At 42.5% G+C, this 21,858-nt stretch overlaps 1 protein-coding gene across 2 annotated transcripts in view; it reads right to left on the bottom strand.

Annotated features, from left to right (window-relative positions):
* The window catches only part of PRICKLE2 (prickle homolog 2 (Drosophila)), a 159,347-nt gene extending 141,870 nt beyond the window's left edge, over nt 1-17,477 (bottom strand). For both annotated transcript variants that reach the window (XR_001145041.1, XM_012720474.1), the window contains exon 1: nt 17,242-17,477. The gene's annotated coding sequence lies outside the window, so the exon portion shown is untranslated. The remainder of the gene's footprint in view (nt 1-17,241) is intronic.
* Between the last annotated feature and the right edge of the window lie 4,381 nt (nt 17,478-21,858).

Genomic DNA, 21,858 nt, shown 5'->3' with positions numbered 1-21,858 from the left:
ATACATAATGCACAGCAAAGCACCTGCACAGATTGTTTTCCAGAAAGCACTACTTGCGTAATTTCCCAATTTATAAATTACTTTCACATGGAGCTTCGAATGCAACTATTCTAGGCACTTGATGAGATAGATGAGCTTTGTCCCTATCCTTGTTCTTGAAGAGAAATAGAAACTTCATGATTTGCCTGAAGCCTGAAAACTTAAGGAATAGAGAGACTGAAACCTAGATTTCAAAAGCTCTCTCTACTCTTAACCTGTCAGCCACAGTATTACCAACCAGCAAGCTTTCTGGAAGGCTATGGGAGTCTGCTCCTCATTGAGTTTGCATCACAAGTTCCCTTGGGAGAGCTACATCTTTATGGAACTGTACCACATTTCTCTAGTATTGATATTTTGAGTAGGCTAATTTTCCATTCTGGGGAGCTATCTTGTGCACTGTAGGGTATCTAGGAGCTTCCCTGGCCCCCATCCTCTAGATGCCAGCAGCTACACCGTCCCATCCCTCAAACTGTGACTATCAAGAATGTCTACAGACACTGATAAATGTTTCCTAGGGGAGAGGGAATAGTAGATCACATTGGTTAGGCAATTATGCCAAGAGAGGAAATATAAGTCTAGTTTGTAAGTGGTGCATAACCCAAACTGACCAACCAGAGCATCCTACACTGCCCTCCTCCGCCACTGATTAGTCCAGGAGTCATCAAGGTGGGGCCATTCAATATTTGGGGGAGGGGGTGCGCGGGTCTGACTCGCATAGTGGACTAGAGAGGGTCTCACTGCTGAGATCACGGTCCTCTTAAGTGAGGAGCTGCCATCTTTGGTGGCACAGGAGGGAGCCTACCTAGAAATGAAGACAACACAGAGGAATGCAGATGAGAAAAGAGAGAGCTCCTCTGTTACACTGAGCAAGAACATTTGTCCAATACTGCTCCAGCCCTCAGAATTCCCACTTCCAGAGCCAGCAAATTCCTTCTTGGTTTATACTGATTTGACTCGAGATTGTGATTACTGCAGTGAGGCCCAATATAGGCTTTCCTTGCAGCACACGGTGAAAGCTAAAGTTGTCTTTCAGGTCAACAATGTCTTACCTACTCTGGCATCGCCCCTCTTCCCTCCCACACCCCCTTTTACTCCATCACCAGGGTCCTTGTCCTTACTGCTCCCAGGAACACTCTGAATAAGCTGCCCCCTCCCCTTGCCTGGGACTCCCCCCCCCCCCCCCCAAGCCCCACCCCCTACCACCACCACCGGATAAGCATGCCTCACTTTCAGCAAGTCTATATTCAGCACATTATCTCTGGTGGGAAGAAGTGGCCAGCATTTTTGTTGAGAGGCAGGGTCAATTTTGCACGCACACACAGCAGAGTAGTACAGGAGCTGTCAGAAACCGGGAACTTGCTCACATCTGGGTGTCTGTTACTCATTGCTGCTCATTCTGATTTGCAAGCCTGAATTTTTTAATTTTCAAATCTGCCTGGGTCCCTTCATCCAGATCAGGCTTGCCTTTGCTGCACAGTAACCCAGATGATGTAAGCTAACAATATTTTACTCTTGAATGCTAGTGCATCGAATATATATATATATATATATATATATATATATATATATATATATATATACTGAGCTCCTAATACATGCGAGACTCTGGCGTAGGCTTTGGGGATACATCACTGAACACAGCAGACATCCTTCTACTTGGATGTACTGTCTACAGGGTGGGGGTCTCTTGGCACTTTGCACATAAGTGTGATTTATTACCTGTCTGGTCAGACCTTCCTATGGGTGAACTCATATTTTAATGGAACACACTGGAAACATTATAGCAAAGTGATTAAGGATGCATTTGAATCAACTCAAGCTGATCCAAAAAACAAACAAACAAAAAGATATGCATAGCCTCTCCCCATACCACAGTTTCCCTATCACCTCCAAGATGTGCCTTCCTTTCTTTGAATATGGTAGAATTTATTCAGACCTTGGGGCCACACATGACCCTGAACAAGTCATTTGTCATTCCATTTCTATCTTCTCTGTAAAGTGAGGACAGCGGTAGTTTCATACCTTATAAATTTATTGGAAGAATGAAAGAAGATGCTTCATTTAGGAAACTCAATAAAATGAAAAATATAAGGCAGCCAGACATACTCTGAAAGACATACTCTGAAACAACATAAAACCCATAAAAATGACCTCTCCCATCAGCTTTTTCTCTCAGGAAAGCAAACACTGGATCACCATCTGATACGCCCACCCAGGTCAACCACAATCTAGAGTGGCTAGTTGGAACTACACTGTGCCCCATGTATTGGTTGACTGGGTGAAGAAAACTGGGTATGGAATTGGCACCCCTTTGGCTGAAACAGTAAGCATAGCAAGATAGGTAGGACCTGGTATCACCCCAATGCTGACAAGTGTCCTTTCCCTTTGAGAAGCGGTCTCCTTGATGGCAGGCTCAGACTCCTTGCTGACTGAGAGCACTTCTGCTGTGGTTTTCAACACCCACATGGCAGATTTCCCCTGAATTCTGTATGTCTCTTTCCTACCACCAGGAGGCTGTATGCATAATAGTGAGAGCCCAGGCAGGAAGTTCGGGAGCTTGCATTGATGAGGCTGTGTAGCACAGCAAGAAGCTTTTGTCCTCCCTGGGCCTTGATTTTCTTAGAGGTAAGTTAGATCAACAAACTTTTTCTTTAAAGGGTAACAGAATAAATATTTTAGGCTCTCACACAAGGTTCAGGTTTTCCATGTCAACTCTGTCATAATTATTCAACTCTGCCCTTGCAGAGCAAAAAGCAGACAATCAAAAATGAATGAACATGAATATGTTTCAGTAAATTCTTATTTATATGAAAGACTGCAGGCTGAATTTGGCCAGAGGGCTGTAGTTTGCAAGCCCCGGGGTTACATGACCTTGCAGTTCTGAATTTCCATAATTTAATTATTCCAGATTCACTTCCGATTTGGTGTTATAAAGTCTCAAAGGGAAGAAAGTTCTAGGTTGAAATTGAGTTCAAGAAATAATAATAACAGCAGTTACTATTTAATAAGCAATTAGTATCTACATAGTAGTGTCCTAATGACTTTATGTGCACTATCTTATTTGTCCTCAGGGCAATTTGTTGAGGTAATAGCATAGTTAGTCCATTTTATAGGTAAAGAGATTGAAACTTCATCAGTCTAAGTAACCCACTCAACATTATAAAAATGAAAAGTGGCTGAGCTGGGAGTTAAACTGTTCTCTGACTCCAAAGTCCTTCCTAAAAATCACCGAACTATAGAATTATCACAAAGCTGTTCAGAGACCTCCTCTGCTCGTCACTCCACCCCCTGCTTATTCTTCCATGAACCCTCTAGAAATTCACGTGAGAAACGCTGCTCTTGCATGCCACATAAATTAAAAGGTTGGCCTAAAAATAACACTAGAGTTCACTACTCTAGATGATGAATTGCCTTTTAACGCATAATAATTGACTCCTTGACCAGCTCAGGACCTTACAGAGGCTGGAATACCTACAGCATGCCTTATTTGGAAGCTACCACAAGACAAGATCTGCTGATGCAATCTGGAGTCTCTCACCCAGGCACACACAGCCCCATTTAAAGAATTCTTTAAACTAATTTGAAGAAAGAAACATCTTACCGTGGTTTATCATAGCTAAACTAATCATAAACATAAACAGAACTCTCAAGAAAGAACAACCTTGGAAAAGCTCAAAGGGCGCTTGGAATGTGGAGGGATCTGCTGGCCTATCTCCTGAAAGACATTTCAAAGTGGGGTGCCTGCGGATGCCCCATCAACGCCTGCGCACTGTCCTGCTCCCTTAGACTTCAACAAAGTCTCCTCCAGCAATTGGTGATTATTAATGCAGTCTCTTTGGGGCTGTCAAATGGGTGGAGGGTCATAATAACAGAGGTGCATGGATTGATCCAGCCATCATTCCCGTCTCTGGCTGGGGGTAGACGACAAAACTCTCCAGTGAATTCTAATGTCCATAGAAGGCACAGTGAAAATGTTAATGCAACAACTTGATTAATATTTAATGGATTTTCCTTAGCTGCTGGTTTGATTAAGCAGGGGCCTCATAACAAAGCCTATGTTCGCCTCCTCTTTTATTTATGAGTTTTATTCCTTACACCAACACACAGCCTGGTGTAGACAAACTAAACTCATGACTACAGTAGAAAGAGGAACAAACAATACCAGACCATCAAATCTTGGTGCAAGTCATGCTCTGGCAAGTGACTTTCTTCCTGTCTTCCAATGTGACAGACAGTTCTGAAGGACAGCCAGACAAGAAGCAACCCCAGGAAGGTAGATTAGCTATTCTCCTGGTGATAGCAATTTTCAGAGGAATGTGACCAGAAAGTTTCCTGTATCCATTTTCACCTCTTAACTATCCAGGTCTACTTATTTGTTATTGTACTATATTATATATTTTACCAATAATTCATCTTAGTGGATTTTCATTCTCTCTGCCCATATACCCTCGTCATTTTCTAAGCCCAGCTCAAACATCACCACCTGGTTAAAACTTTGCCCTTCCCTTCCTGCTAATCAAACTCAATCTATCCTGCCATTGTAATTCCATGTGCTTTGTTGAAAGTGCTTTTATCTCAGCTATTATAGCTTTATCTCACAGGACGACTTACATATTACAGTCAGAAAGGGGAGAGTTGAAAGATTCAAGTCCATCAACTTAGATTTGCTACTAACCACTTGTGTGGTTCTGGGTAAGTTACTTGACCACTCAACACTGTATTTACTTAACTTTAAAATGGATATAACACTGCTAGCCCAAAGATCTGTTGTGAAATTAGATGAGATAAATGATTTAGTTCTCAGCAAGCACTCAAATATTCCCTTTCATAGCTAGATATCCATATGTGCATGTGTGCATATCATCTATAAACATATACACACATACATTCGACATGGGGTTTTGATGCCTCCAGCATATAACATATGTAGAATCATGTAGATTATGTAGTGTGCAAGAAACCATCAACCTGAAACCTTCTATCTACCTCCTACCAACTTCCCATTCAGGATAAGAAGTTGTGTAACTGGCTGGCCAAACTTGAAGCCATAATAGTGAGTAGGGAGGGTGACCCCAAAAAGCCATGTGCCCAAAAACTATTTTCTTCTACCCACATCTTTCTTTCCATGAAGTCTGCTAGGTAACGGGACTTAAAACCAAGTCTGCCAGCTTTCTCTCTACATGCATGCGTCAGCTTGTCGTCACAATACTTGTTCCCTGTTCTCTGTGCCTAGAAGAAAGATTTGGTAGGAGCTCAAGACTTGCATTAATGTTTAGGGGTAAGTAGGAGGCTCCATGGAGGGTTTAACCCTAGCCATGTGGCTGGTCCAGGCTTCAGCGGGCTCTCCCTAAACAGATAAAGGTTGTCATCTTCTGTATAGATAACCTGGGGAATGTTTGTGGAAGGATCAAGGGCATAGGCCATATGATGCTGCATTACTAATATATTGCACAGGCACCTCCCCAATGTTTGGAGGCAGAAAGGGGGAACAGGAGAGGAGACTTTTGTTAGGCAGACTTGGTTCAAATTCCCACTCTAACACTACAAGTTTCTGGGGGAAGATGGTAATCTCTCAGAGGCTCATTTTCTGCCTTGGTTCCATATGACAGACATCTAGTTACTTACACCAAAATAGCTCCCGCCCCCTCCATGGCAGGGTTCCAAGAGTTCTCTAACCACACCAACAGCTGGAGTAAAGAGCTTACTTCTCAACTTTTGCTCTAGAGATGTGTGGTCGTCTGCTAAGGTCTGGCCAAGGAGATGGTAGTAGGATTCAAGTTGTTTTCTTATAAGGAGGAGAGATGCACTTCTTCCCTCTCTCTTCTTGCTGCTTGGATGCGGATGTGGTGGACAACAGAGGGGACCAAGAACTGACATTCAGGAAGGAAGCTTCTGCTGAGGTGGGGAGGGCAGGGACACGAGGACTGGTGAAGCTGCCAGAGTGGCCCTGAATGGTCTCCTCTGAACTTCTTTGATAAGGAAAGAAAAAAATGCCTAATACACTGATGCTTTCCCACATCTTGTGCAGCCTGATGTAATCACTGCTGGCACACATGGCTCAGCTGTGATGGAAATACAGCTATGCACTCTAAGCCACATCCGGCCTATCACTTTTCTGTAGACCTAAACACTAGGGATGATTTTTAGAGATGGGCACTTGTAGGCAACCTGATGATATGTCATAAATGAGTAATGTCCACCCTTTCCATCATTGGGAGACATGTATTATGAAAAACACTATACTCACTTATGTTTTGAATTTTTTCAAAAATTTTTTTTTTGTGAAAATTTGTTTGCTCATTATCCAGTACTTTCATACTGTCTTTGATTTAGTCTGTTTCACCTGAAAAGCATGAACTATAGACTAACTGGTCCTCCACAGCAAAATATGCTGACTAATGACATAGAAAGTCCCAAGTATGTTACTGGGCACACAGAAAATGCTAAACACATGACAGCTGTTATTATAATTAACTCTCCAAAAGAACTTGGCACAAAAGTTGCACAATTACTCATTTTTGTGAGATATTATAACCCTACAGAAAAGTATGGCTTAATTCTTTGTTGACTTGACAGATAAAAAATCTTTCAGACTCAACCTCACCCTTCCCAAGCATCTCTACTCTCTCCTACTTCTTGGTCACCAGGCAATAAAAAAAAACATGAAAACATAACAAAGCCACTTAGAATGTATTGTTTCTCATGCCTTTCTTCCTGTTCTATCGGAAATCGATATATTTTTAAAGCCATTTCATAACAATAACCAAAAAAAAAAAAGTACAAAGGATAAGGTTAATTTAATTTAGGTAGTTCTAGATGTGTTGGTAACAGGGAATAATGTCCATCACATTCAGAACTGACATGTGTAAATTGCCAATCTGGCACAAATTACGAAATCACCGCATATGTGATTCTACCACTCACCACATGGTTGCGATGCTTCATCCATGATCCTCAATTTTGGCAAGGGAAGAACCTTGCATGCATGGAACACCAGGAGAGTTGAAGCATGAGTCAAACCTTCCCCAACAATGGGAAGATTATACTGCTGAGTTAAACCAGGAGCTCCCAATCTTTTGGGCAATGATGCCAAGTTTCTGGCTCATTGCCTGTTGTTCTGCCAGTCTATGCCAAGTTCTTCCTCCACCCTTGTGCCCCCTGACCTTTAGATGGATACACTTTAACCCATACAAAAGTTGAGATTGTTTCAAATTTTAAAGTTGGGATTACAAAATGGGGTTGTGGGATTAGTTCTCTGAAGGCTCCAGATGGGGACGTGAAGGGACATTTGTGCCATTTTACAGGCAGTCAGAGAAGAAAAGGCTGACTTGGCACTGGCAGTGGGGGTGTGAGGAAATGAGTGAGATGGCAATGAGTGGGATACTGAAAGGTGGAGCTGTGTCTCTGGCTGGGTGTTGACTCCTTCAAAGTGACACATCCAGACCCAACCCACTGGAAAGCAGGCCAAAGGAAAAGTATTCTGGAAAGAGCAGTGGGTGAATGATTTCAACACATCAAGAAAACACAGGCCTGGACAATGGTTTAGGAAGATGGTGGGTAGACAGAAAAGGAGATTAGTCCCTTCATCTCACTCATGGTCCTTGGTTATGAAGTTTTCCATGTTGCAGTACATATGAAGCAGAAAATGATTTGGGCCTATGGGGAAGGGAGAGTGATTGATTAAGTATATTGTTGATTTTTTCCCCAGAATATGCCCACGAAAGGTATTTACTAGAATTCCTGTAACAGTACTCTTTGTAATAGCCTCTAATGAGAAATTAACCAAATGCCCACCAACAACTGAATGGATAAACTGATCTATTTAACACTGGAATATGACTTTATAATTGAAATGAAGAATCTCAAACTACATATAACAATATAAGACTCAGTCTCAAAAGAATGTTGAGAGAAAGAAGCCATATACAAAGAGTACATATTGTATGATTCCATTTATGTAAAGTATAAAAACAGGCCAAATCTATAATGTTAGGGGTAAGGGTAGTAATTTCCATTTGGGGTTAGACAAAGGGACACAAAAGGAGTTTCTGGGGGTACCAATGACATACTATTTCCTAATCAGTGAGCTGATAATTTGAGTGTGTTTGGTTTGTAAACCTTCTTTGAGCTTAACACCTATAATTCGTTCACTTTTCTATAAGTGTAAACCATACACCAATGAAACGATTTTAAAGACATAATATGACCTATGAGAGATCTAGAAACAATTAGTATGCTAGTTCTCAAAGAAGCCCAGAAAATTCTGGGGGTGGACACTCCACATCACTTCATTCGACATTAAGGTTCAAAGAAAAAGAACACTATCATGGTAGTAGCAGTAACAAAAGCAAAAATATATAATCACAGTAAGCTAATGTTCACTCTGTATTTCTCCGTGCTAAGCCTTTCACCAACCCTATGGAGCATGTGCAATTAAATCACATTTCAGAATTGAGGAAAGAGAAGTTCTGAGGGGTAAAGAAATGGACCTGACTCCTAATTGAATCATTCTTATTGCTTCCCCCTCTGGTGGTGCCGGGGTGGTGCTGGAAAGTGCTCTTTTTGACAAAGGCAGAATTTGACCCAGGTCTCCTGACTCTTAAACCAATATGCTCTGAGCTCTGTATAGATGGATAAATGGTTCCCCAAAGATAGATCTGTGCTTAGTACCGAAAACTTAGTACCGATGTAGGAAAAGTGCCCCAGATGAAATCACTTTATATCCTTAAGTTGGGCCCTTCCTGATGGCACAGTGGGTTAAAGCACAGCACTGAGAATCTAAAGCCACTTCCGCATGAGTTCGATCCCCGCCTGCCCTGGAGGTGACCACATGGTGTGGCAGACCTCTCCTGACCCGCCCGCTGCTCCCCTCAGCAGTGTACTTCGTCGACCTGCCTGTTCTGTTCCCCACTCTGTCTCTGGTGAAGCCTCTCTGAGCCTCTGGCCTGTACCCCAGTTCTGTATGCACAAATAAATAAATCTTTTTTAAAAAATCCTTAAAGTTAAGGATTTTGAAATGAGAAGACTATCAAAAGTATCTGGGTGGGTTCTTATTGCCATTATAAGTGTCCTCCTAAAGGAAAAGGCTGAGGGAGATTTGACACAAGCACAGAGAAGGCAATGTGAAGATGGTGGCAGAGAGTCCTATTGGGGGATGGTGGCCACAACGCCGGGAACACCAAGGATTCGTGCAATGACCAGGGACTTCAGAGGCAAGGGATGGATTTTCTCTAGTGAGAGAGAGCACAGCCTGACTGACACCTTGATTTTCACTCTTCAGGGCTTTAAAACTGTGAGAGAACAAATTTCTATTATTTTAAGCCACCAATTATGTGGTAATAAATTACAACATCATTAGGAAACAAATGCACTCCTTATCTGAACATCAGACAGCATCACCTGAAAAGAGTATGCTGCAGAATGATAACTCAAACACCTGAAGAGCATTCTGGGACCACACAGGGTGGGAATGATGTCAGACAGGTGTCTGTGCAGGAGGACTTCTCAGGACATGTCATACAAGGTGTTGAGAAGAGGATACGATGATGCAGAATTTCACCCTTGTAAATGGAGGATCCACAGAGCATTCCCAGGAAGTGCTGTAGTACACCATTTTGACTCCATTGATGAGACTCATGAGGGAACAAAGACCTGAAAGTTAAGGGTTATTGCTTTGCTGAGCTCATTTTTCCCCCTAAAAATTGCTGAGATTTTTAGAAAATCTAAAGTTGACATTATTTTTCTAAATCCCCAAACACGTCATAGTAGCTACTGGGTCAAGAGTTGGACTGGATGGTCTTTATGGGCACTTTCCAAATCTAACAAATCTTATGTGTGATAGCAGAGGGTCCTAGACATGACAGAAATTGCTCATCAGTTAGAGCACTGTCTGCTGAGCTTTGAAATCCTTACTAACTAGAGCCCCAGGCAAACAAAACTTCTCTATTACTTTAGTTCTAAGAATTTAACGAACAGTCCAATTAAACAACCCATGGCTTATGGGTTTCCTGAAATGCCTATATCACTCTCCCTCTCCAGAGAAGGCTATCTATTTCCCCTCTAATATTTGTTAGAGTTTTCGTCTTTCCCACTTACACGATCTACAGTCCTTTGCTCTGATTTTCAAATAAGTCCTCCAGCAATAATAATGAGCAAAAGCCTTCGGAAGTAAGGATGGGAGGAACACTGAAGCACTAGACATCCAGTCCAGGCTTTGTTCTCTGGACAGGCTTTTCTCCAACAGATGGAAATATATACATGTTTATTGCCCCGAGATCCAAAGCCACTTGTGGGAGTTGTCGTTGGTCTTAAAAATCTTTGTATCCCAAGTCAACTCCCACAGCAGCAGCTGCATCTGATCAGACTTCCTCAGCAGGAGGGTTCAGAGGCTCAGGGTCTTCAAAGAAAACCATTAGCTGGGGGTGCAATTTTTAAAAGGTGATGAAACACTAATGCCTCACTTCCACTGCAATAACACCTTCCTCCAAAGGGTTACAGACTTCCCCCCAGGGGTAACCATCACTGACCTCATTTTGTAATTAAAAATAATAATAATAACCTAAGGCTTAGGTATTAAGTATATGAACATACTTAGGCCACCTCAGTCTTCTCATGCTTCAGAAAGGAGGAGGGAGATGAGAAAAGAAGAGTAAATGAAAGCACCTTAGAAATTTTTCATCAATGACAATTTCTTGCACTTGCTATGTCCGCCACTGAGCTAGGTAATAGTCATTCAACTCAAGTTCCGACTAGCAGGCAGGTATCTTTCCTGGAGACTGGAGTAGAATGACACAGTTCCTGAACTTAAAGGATCTGAGAGAGAAAGAGAGAGGCAAAGATTTATACTGAAAATCAAGTACTTTGAATCTTCAAAAGAACTCTGGACAAAAAAGTGTGTGGCTGAGAAGATGGACAGAGGTGTCGTGAGGCCACGGCGGGAAGGAAGTCCTGTTGGCTGAAAGGCATTTAAGCCAAGTCCTAAATGGTGACAAGAAGTTGCCATCCAGGCAATGTTCTAGGTAAAGAACATTTGAAGCAGAAAGGACTGAGTTCCAGGTACAAAGGCCCCAAAGCAGGCAGGAATTCAGTGTTGAAAGGTCAGTGTGGCTGGAACAGGGGTGTCAGTGGGAGGAGGAGACCACCCCATGAGGTAGGCAAGGGCCAGATTTGGATTGGGTAGGGGGTCTCACACAACAGCCCGGTGTTTGGACTGTGGCCTTATTCAGTGAGAAGCTGCTGGAAGATGTTAAACTAAGGAGTGATAAGGTCCGGCTAGGAGCACTAGGTATTTGTTAAAGACATCTTGGGCTCCAGGTGAGACAGGAGGAACACATAAGCCCAAGCTGTGGCTGCAGAGACAGTGAGCAGTGGTTCCATTTGGGATAAAAGATTTTCTGTATTTGTTTGAATTAGAACTTACATAGAACAAAATGAACCTCTTCCACAGAGAGTTTGATCAATCTTGACAACTGCCCATAGCTACACAGCCCACATTCTACCAAGAAAAAACACATTCTCACCACCCCAGGAAGTTACCTCAAGCTTCTCTCCAGTCAGGCTCGTCTTCTTCCCCTGCACCCATTTTGGTATTTATCTTTGATATAAAGCTGACTTGTTCCATGGTTGTGTGGAAAAGAAAAAAATGAAGGATAACAACAGCTCCTAGCACCAGCAACTGGGTGACAAGACATCATTTGGTAATCTAACTCCTTGGGGAGAGGACTAAATTGAGAGTGTGCTCTGAAGCATTAAGTTCAAGAATGTATTTAACATGTGATGAAGACACTCCAAGTAGTACAGGTAAGCCTGGTGCTCAGGACAATCCAGGCTGAAATGTAAATGGTAGCCCAGGCACGAAGCCAGGAAATGGATGCTATCAGCAAGGGAGTTACAAGAGATGAAAAGGGGAAAAACACAAGGAGAAAGAAGACAAGACCAGCCTAACTTTTAACGATCTTGTGGAGGAGAATGAGCAATCATGGAAACTGAAGTGAAAGGTATAATACACAGAAGCCTGCAGAAGAAAGCTGCAGGAAGAAAAGAAGATGAAGTTAATGCTCCCTACAGGAGGCCGACACCTCTGCCTCTCTTATCTACCCTGCCCTATGACTGCCGAGGAGGTGCCATTATTATTCCCATTTCATAGAGAAGAAAACTGAGGCTCTGAGGTTTAAGTGACTTGTCCAAAAAAAGTTTGAGGCAGCAGCTTCCCCCAGCTGTGTTCCACAATAACATGAACAGGTGAGATTGTGAAGGATCTCAGGATCATTAAGTGCAAAGTCAAAGTTAAGTAATTCTCTACTTCAGGACTTGGAAGCTTTGGTATGCTAGTATGAATTGTGGTTCCTCAGAAGGGACAGATAGGATAAGGTATTTTCCGAAATACATGAAACTATATTTTAAAGCCAACTGGTCAAACAGGTGCTCCCAAGAACACAGTAAGGGAGCCACCGCTCGAAAGTGATATGATGGCATCTTAAAATGTGTCTGAACAGGACCCTCCCTGGTGATGCACAGCACTATGAAGCTATCACAGCCACTGCAGCACGAGCTCCATCCCTGACCAGGGAGGTGACCTACATGGCACCACAGACCTCTCCTGACCCGCCCACTGCTCCCCTCAGGAGTATGTTTCAGTCAATCTGCCTGTCCTGTTTCTCACTCTGTCTCTGGTGAATCCTCTCACCCCCTGCACCTCTGGCCTGTTCTATATGTATAAATAAACAAATATTTTTTAAAGAAAGTGTTTAAACAAAGTCCAAAGTGCTTCTGCAGAGGTTTTGTCACTTGTACGCAAAAAGACATGGACACTGCATTGTATAGATAATGGAGAAAAAAACACATAAGATTAAGTGGCTAGTCCTGATCACAATCCTACAGCAATTAAGCAAGATAAATCAGTAGCAGACCATGTGCCAGGAGCAAGAGAAATTAGGTTACCCCAAGGGGAAATCACGGAAGAGTCCTGAATGATGCTCCTCCTCATTTCAACCTCTCTTCTTCACAACATTCCCTCTGCATTTGCTCCTCATAGACACTTATCGTGGTAGGGAAGGTAGCTCACGCAAACATGAAGGACAAAGAGACAAAGAAGGGGTTGGAGGGAGCTTGGGCCATGGGAATTAGGAAAAGATTTCTACCATCTTGGACTCATGAGCTGGCCATCATCTTGTATGTAGATCTTCTGGGAAATGTGTGGATATGAAGAAAGGTGGTGGCGATGGGAATTTCGGAAGGACCCACAGAAGAGGACAGAGCTGTATAAAGGTTTCTAAAAGCTCAGGGACTTAAAAGCACCTCATAAAGAAATCAATCTAATCGTGAGATGTCTTGGTTCAGCAGTTAGAGATATCAAGGCAAATTAACTGGGCACTCCCTAAATGTTAACATGAATGCCTAGACCTCCCTAAATTCTGTCACAGTGGATTTCAGAAAAAGGGCCCTGCTGACCACTGCCTACTGAACAGCAGCGTCTTAGAGAAGGGGCCTTCAGCAAAGAAGGCTGTGGGTGGATCATTAGGCCTTCAATGTGATGAGAAGCCCTCTACCCGTATCCACCAAGAACATAAGCTTGATGTCATGGACTCTGGAAGTTGGACAGCCTTAGGGTCTGTCCCCTGTGTGACCACTTGAAGCAGCAGTGTGTCCCAGGGCAGTTACTGAGCTTCCCTGAGACGGGAATGATCACAGCACTACTGCCCAGAGTGACTGTGAGGATTTTAAATGATAACGAACATAAACACCTAAGTACCTCTCAAGACAGGGTTCTAGGTCCTACCTGGGACATTTCTTAAGATGTAGATTTCCCAGGCCTTACCATAGACTTACTGAAGCCAGCATTCTACAGCATATTCTTATCTCAGAGTCTAGTCTGAAAGAGACTGATAAGATAATTTGGGCTTGGCAAAACACAGTAAGTTAATAGCTATCCTTCTGTTTACTGTTATCATTTATGACACGCTACTGTGAGACCTGCTTGCCAGGTCGAACAAACTATTGCTCAAAATTTGAATTTATCTAAATTCAACTCCACAGATATTCACTTGTCCTCGAAAGCCTGAACAAACTTTGTCTTAGTCATTGGCAAGATGAAAATTTTTGTAATTACAGCAGCACAGGTGAATGTGAAGTAATTTCCTGCCAATTTTCCCAAGATTAATCAAGTCATTTTGTTTAAAGAAAAAGCAGTAAGAAGAAGACCTTCAGCAATGTGACAAGCAACATCAGGCACTCAACTCTCTGGGGACTGGCATCTGGTCTGGGGAAGGTGCTTTCAGTGAAGGGAAGCCCTTGTGATGGGGATGATTTCTACATAGATTGGCTGTTAAAAATCAAATGAAGCAGTTCTCAAAGGCCTCTGGGCTAAAGTTGCAGCAGAATCATTCATGAGTTTTCCCAGACATTCAGTCCTACAGAACCTACATCTGTCTGTTCCCTCTACCACCCCTACATCTCTTCTTCTGGAAGACGTCCAGATACAATCTCAGCAAAAGACGAGTCTTTCCTTGCTTGTCACTCCGTGCAGCACAATATACAAAAAGAATGTCACCATAAGCCTGCATGGTAATCAAATGCCAAGTGACCTGGAAGAGAAAGCCTTGACATTTGGATTTTAGGAAAATAAAAAATAGCCAAAACTTTTTTGGAGCCTTACATTTAAGCTCTCAGAATAATTTCCATGAAGTTTTATTTACCTAAGATTACCATCCTGTATTTGGTAGCTAAAAATTTGCTTCCTCGTAGACATCATAAAATCACAGTGAGTTTCTATTCCCCCAAGGCTCTCCTCTCTGATTATATGTGAGGAAGTACTTAATGTGACTGGGTACCTTTCAGGAAAGATTAAGAGAAATAGCCTGGGAAGCATAATATTTCTGAGATCTGATTTCCCAAATGATTACACACAACAGATTAAGCACAACTACACAAAGCAGTACGTTGTATCCCTCTGCTGTCTTTACAGTCTTTGAATTGCTCATTCGCTACATTGTTGATGAACGTTAGGGTAAACCGAGATTTAGGGTAAACCCAGCACAGAGCCACGTAAGTCGTAAGTCGTGGGCTCTCTGCAAACAGCTCTACAAAGACCACCAAATTGGTGAGCATGATGGTGCAAACCTTTGCATCTTTCGTTCCGCAAGACATCTGTGGCCCTAAGGATAACAATCCAGCTTAAAGGAAGTCTTGGGAAAAGAAGCCAAGAGCTTTTCCAGCTGAGGCCAGTGGGAGGAGGCCAAAGAGGAAGTGGGCTCGATAAAACTGTCTCAAAATACGTTCCATCTTAAAAGCTTGAGAAGAAAATTAGAACATGATTTCAGTTTCTTAAATGGAAGCACAACCCCCCAAAATCAAAAGTAAAAGGTCTGTTGATGGAGAAGCTTGAGAGAGTGAGAGAGGTTGACGGTATCACTGCAGAAAGATTGCCCTGTAACAGAGCTTGTTTGTATTACATCCAAAGCTGTGTACCATCTGAGGCTGATTCAGGAAAATACTCAAATCTCCTGGTAATTTCCTGCAGACAGGACGTTTAATCATCTCCAAGCCTCTACCACAAGAGGAAAAAAAAAAAAAAATAACAACTAAACCAAATGATTCACACTCTTAAAAGGAATCTGCCTTCCGAACGAGAACCGTTTTCTGCTCTTGAAAAGCAGCCTCGATATGTTATTCTAACAAAGTGTTCCCTTCCTCCAAACAGAAATAAAAGTCACTCAAGGAAGACTTGTACTGATTTCTGTTCTGCATTTCTTGAAACTTCCATCCAGTCAACAGTTTCTCCTGGCAGGTTCTCAGAAACCCAGGGGTTGCTGGGTAGTCAGTGACTAAGAACACAGGATCATTTTTATAAGCCTCCTCCCCCACCCCCCACTTTTTGGCCCCATGGGAAGATGTTTTATAGTAGGACGAGCAGAATTAGCTGCACATATAAATTCTTCACTGCTCAGCTCACTTGACACCTTTATCTGAATTGCCCAACGGCTGGAAGATTTGGCAACTGATGATTTGGAAAGGAAAGGCCCCAAACCTCCCCAGTGGTATTTATTCTGTCTGTACATACAGGGCCGTGTCCATCTTTCTAATTACTCAACTAGTTGCACAGATAAAAACATCTGTTTGCAGAAAGCAGAGAACCCAAAGTATACAAATGATTCACACCACCTAAACAACGGCAAATAAAGGCTAGCCCAGCAGAATGCCCGCCTCTAAAAGCCAAAATAATTTAACATGGGCGGAAATGGAGTTTGGCAATTCATGCATCAGACTTGGCTCCAGTTTTGGAAGGCATTTCTCCAGCTGCCTCCTCTTCAAAACAAACAAACAAACAAACCTTTGACCCTCTTTACTGGTTCCCAGCTTCTTGCTTAGGTGACCGGATTGGGGGGAAGGAAAGAGGTTGAAAATGCATCTTTGACACAAACTTTATCTCCCCTCCCAGCATTTTGGATTTAAAATATGCTAGGCTACAGCTGCCCAGCACCCCAAGTTAGTATGGGTCCAGTGTCAGCAAGGGAGAGGATGCACTTGGAAACTTGGAGGAGGGCGGTTCCAGGAACTTCCCCAAGCTCCTACCAGCTTCCTCCAGCCTATGGACTGGCCTGTGTGAGCTAGGAAGGCCAGGAGAGGGGGCTCTCTCCACCACCCCCACTTCAGAGAGAACAAATGACAGAAATCCACCAAGGAGAAAAGGAATGAATTTTAACAGTTCTAGGAAACAAAACAATAAGGAGTTTGGGAGGAAAAAAAAAAAAACCAACAATTTTTAAAGCAGAATTCGCTGGAGACATTTGACATTTTTCACAGCATAAGAAAAATAAATGAGTAGATCATTAGCAATAACAACATTTTAAACATACAAGGAAGAGTTACAAGGTAATAAAAATGGCTTGAAAAGTAAGTTCAGGGTAGTTTGAATGTTTCTCCCAAAGAAGTCCTAATATAATAACATTATCCCCTCCTTCTTATTATATCATTGTAAGTATTATTGGTCAACAAAGTGACTGTGCAAAGGCTGGCAGACAATCAGATCAAAAGGATCCCAGCTTCTTGCCCAGAGTTCATGACCACCCCATATCTATGAGGCAAGGCGCATCTTTCCCTGAGGCTAGTTTCCCGGTTCAAGGCTCCTTTTCCGTGGAAGAGCTGTGAAATCAAGGAACAGATTCACTCCAGAGCCCCCTCCCTGAGCCGCCGGGGGCCACTTACCCTGCTCAGTCCTGCATTGCTCTCTGCTGAGAAGCCTCCATAGGGTGAGGGAACTTGGGGTGGGGAGGAAAAGAGGGAGCGCAGACCCAGGGGCTGGGCAGGGCTTCAGCTAGAAGCCCAGTGGGGCACTGGCCGTCCACTACCCAAGGCCAGCGGAGGCCCTGCAGGGGCTCCAAGCAAGGGGGGTGACATTCCCGGGCGGTGGCAGCTGCTCCCTGCACAGCTCCGGATCCAGGAAAATCACTCAGGTCCTGGAGAGAGAAGCTCCAAGCCTCTCCAGGCTGCCTCCCGGCTGCTTAAAGTGACGCCTCCCCACCTCCGGCTCTGCTTATTGGTGAAATTTCTGAACCACAAGCCAATCCTCGGTCTGTTCCCAAATTGAGATTTCAATCAAGGGAGCTACTGCTTAAAATTAGAAAGGGCTGATTGGAGAGGGGGTGGGGGTGGGGAGGCAGCAGTGTTCAGCCACCTTTTGGAAGCAGGACACAGGCTCTCTCTCTGGTCCTTGCAGGAAAAGGTCCTGAGAGCTAGCCGTGGCTGGAAGAGCAAGATTACACTGTGCAGAGCACAAAGGGAAGTCAGGGTAACTAGACCCTCTGCCTTTACCTCTCAGTTCACCTCCCTCCACTCACTCATCCTTCAAAGCTTATCCAATTCATCACAGATGTTGGAGACCATCTTTTCCTGGGAAGAGCCCCCAAACTATGTGCTTGCATAGTTTCCCCCATTTTCTCCCTTTCCAGACACTAATCAGCCTTTCACTTTTTTACTTAATTTGTGCCTCCCTTATACACTATAAATTCCATCAGAGCAGGGATGTTTACACCTATCATCATGCTATATCAGTCACTGCCTGGAATACTGTGAGCTCTCAGTAAATGTTGTTGAATGAATGAATGAATAAACAAAGTGATGAACATTCAAATATATCCTGTTGCCTGTATCTATACAATTGTTAATTAAGAGGTAAAGTTCAGGAGGCCAAAAACTGATTTTCAGACAAGACAGTGTTCAAATATGGCCTTCACTTCTTACTAGTTATGTAACCTGTGCCTCAGTTTCCTTGTTCATAAAGCATGGGATCTCCCATCACAGGATTGTTACAAAGATTGCATTAGATCATGTCTGGACTAGAGGAGGTATTCAGTCAGTAAGTTGCAGACTACTGAATAGTCAATCACTGTTGTTATTACTGAAATCAAAATACAATTGCTGGAGACCAGTCCTAGGACTGGTCTGACTAATAGTTTGGCTTCCTGTTGAATGCACAGTCATTCCTGAAGCAGATATGAATTCACTTCTGACTCAGAGCCAGACTGGGGTAACCTATGAAAGAGTAAAGCCCTGGATGTTAAGGGACTCCTAATGAGTTGTGTACATTCAGGTTTTCCAGACCACAGGATCAATAGTTCATCTATATAAACATACAGGCGCAACCAGATTTATTATAGAGAAGGCCAAGAAGTTCCACGGTCTGCACCTGTAAGCCAGAAAGCAGTAGTGTAGTTTAGGTGGAGGGCAAAGGCCTACGAAGTGACCCATGGTGCCTGGTCTGGGTTCAAGAGCCAAGAATGGAGAATGCCCAAGCCTGAGGACAGGATGAAATGGGCATCTCAGATCAAGAAAGGAGAACAAGATGACTCTTCCTCCATCTTTTTTGCATTGGATTCATGCCATCAAGGCACTAGATAACAGCAACCCACAGTGGAGAGGGCCCTCTTCTTAAGCAGTTTACTGACTGAAATGCCAATGTCTTACAGAGACACACTCACAGGTACAACCCAAAATAATGTTTACCAGCTATGTGGGCATTCTTTAGCTCAGTCACATTAACACAGAATTTACTATCACAGGCTAGGATGAAGGAAAAAATCGAGGTAAATAAGAGAATAATGTGAAATGATGCATGAGCAAAGATATATACAGGGATTTTTATTGCAGAATAGTTTATTATATCAAAATGGCTGAAAACAACTGTCTAATAATATTGGGGGCCTTGATAAATCATATTCATATAATAAAATACTACGCCATCTTGGGAAAAATTAAAAGGGTTAAACACACTAATAGCCACAGATTTCCAAAATATATTGCTAATATAGTGCAGATGATAAGATACATGCCCACTCACAAAAACAAATCTTTGTTTATCATGTACAGGTACACATACTGTTGCATAACATATTTCTAGAACTATGTCTGAGAAAATGGTATGGGTTATAGCATATGTGGCGTGGTGGTTTGAGAACTAGCAGATCAAAACTGAGAAAGAGACTAATATTTCAATTAATATTCAATGTGAATTACTTCAATATTTTACCAGAAACTTATAAAAAGCTTGGGTTCTGGCAAGATGGCAATGATGACAGCCTGAAAATTTTACCCTTCCAACACCTAGATATGCTAGATAAAATATAACAAAAATTATTTTAAATGCTTAGTTGGCTCAGAAGGAAAATTCCCAGGTAGTGAAATAAAGCGGCAATTGTAAAAAAGAATAGTAAGCGTGCAGACTCATGCTGTGGCTATGAAGGAAAGGGAAACATTGGTGGCTTGATTCCCTAAGAACTAGAGTTTTAATACCCTGTAGAAGAGAAAAATAGGCCCTGTAAAAAAAGAGAAGCAGGAAGTTGGAGCGTGCGCTGAGAGCTGAACCCTTAATGAACAAACAGATGAGAAAAATTATCCAACAACCCAATCACACTTGTCTGTGTCTATCCTCTTCTAATAATAAGAGGGAAAAATTGAAGCTGAGATTTTAGAAACACTTGGCCTATGCCTTTGTGAGTACAAGTAACAGTACATGGAATCAAAAATCTTACTGAAAAATTAATGTAAAAATAGAGTCTGATCAGAAACCATAAAATACCTGGAAGCAAAGATGGGCCAAACATTACACAACACATACTTCGGTGACAACTTTAAAGATAGAGCACCCAATGCAATGATAGTGAAGGCAAGGATACATAGATGGGACTACATCAAGTTAAAGAGCTTGATGTACAGCAAAAGAGCCATTACAAAAGACAAACAGACATACTGCTGATTGGGAAAAATTTTTCTCACGCAAAATAAGTGATAAGGGATTGATCACAAAGATATACACAGAACTGATGAAACAACAAAAATAAACAACCCCATCGAAAAATGGGCAGAAGAGCTAAGACACTTCTCCAAAGAGGAAATGCAGATGGCCAACAAGCATATGAAAAAAATGTTCAACATCACATATAATAAGGGAGATACAAATTAAAACCACAATGAGATACCACCACCTCACATCAATGGGAATGGCACATCTTCAAACAACCAGCAACAACAAATGTTGGTGAGGATGTGGAGAAAAAGGAACTCTCATGCACTGCTGGTGGGAATGCAAACTAGTACAACCACTATGGAAAACTGTTTGCAGGTTCCTCAAACTGCTTAATATCGAGCTTCCCTATGACCCAGCAATCCCAGTCCTAGGTATCTACCCAAAAGACACAAAAACACTGATTCAAAAAGATACCTGCTACCCTCCCAGGTGGCGCAGCGGGTTTGCGCACAGCCCTAAGAAGCTAAAGCCACTTCCTCATGAGTTCAACTCCCACCTGCCCTGGAGGTGACCACATGGCGTGGCAGACCTCTCCTGTCCCACCTGCTGCTCCCCTCAGTAATGTACTTCATCGATCTGCCTGTTCTGTTCCCCGCTCTGTCTCTGGTGAGGCCTCTCTCCAACCCTGAGCCTCTGGCCTGTACCCCAGTTCTGTATGCACAAATAAATAAATCTTTTAAAAAAAATACCTGCACCCCCATATTTACTGCTGCCTTATATACAACTGGAAAGACGTGGAAACAGCCCTAATGCCCAAAAGTGGATGACTGGATTAAAAAGATGTGGTACATATACACAATGGAATATTACTCAGCAACCAAAAAAAAAGAAACACATGTCTTTTGCAGCAACATGGATGGAGCTGGAGAAGATAGGTCAGGCTTAGTGAAATAAGCTGGAAAGAAAAGGAAAAATACCAGATGGTTTCACTCATAGCAGGAGTATAACGGACCAGGCGAGAAAATAATAATAATAATGAACAGCTATATACCAGAGACATTTTATGGGGATGGAGTGGAGAGTGGGATCAAGAACAGTGGGGGGAGCGAAATGCATTGTACTATGGTGATGGCACATGGGTGATTTGGGTGATGGGAAGCCCACAGGGATTACAACTGAGATGATAAAATGCACAACATGTTGTAAAAATAAACTATTATATTATTAAAAAAAAAAAAAAAAGCCTGTTCATGATAATCCAGAATGCCACACAAATAGAAAATTTCCATGGAGAGTCAGTTCCACATCCTAGACTATAACTGGCCCTGCAAAGCATGGTAAATTCTACAATACCTGGGAAACTGACAAGTCAACAAATATGAGGCTGAGAAATCATAGACAGTATTTTGAAAAGAACATTACAAAATTTAAACTGATTTAAAACATTAAAGCTATAAAGGAAACTCTAAAGAGAACGAGTCATGATGCCTCTTGGACTCACTGCCTCCATGGACTCACTGAAATTAAACACCCAGAAGGTAGGTTAAAATGGGAATTTTAGATACTGCTGAAGAGACATA

This window comes from Condylura cristata, unplaced genomic scaffold, assembly GCF_000260355.1.
Source record: "Condylura cristata isolate star-nosed mole 26May11 unplaced genomic scaffold, ConCri1.0 scaffold00004, whole genome shotgun sequence".
NCBI classification, from domain to species: Eukaryota; Metazoa; Chordata; class Mammalia; order Eulipotyphla; family Talpidae; genus Condylura; species Condylura cristata.
The sequence above is the reverse complement of the archived record's forward strand: the minus strand, read 5'-3'. Positions and strand labels throughout refer to the sequence as shown.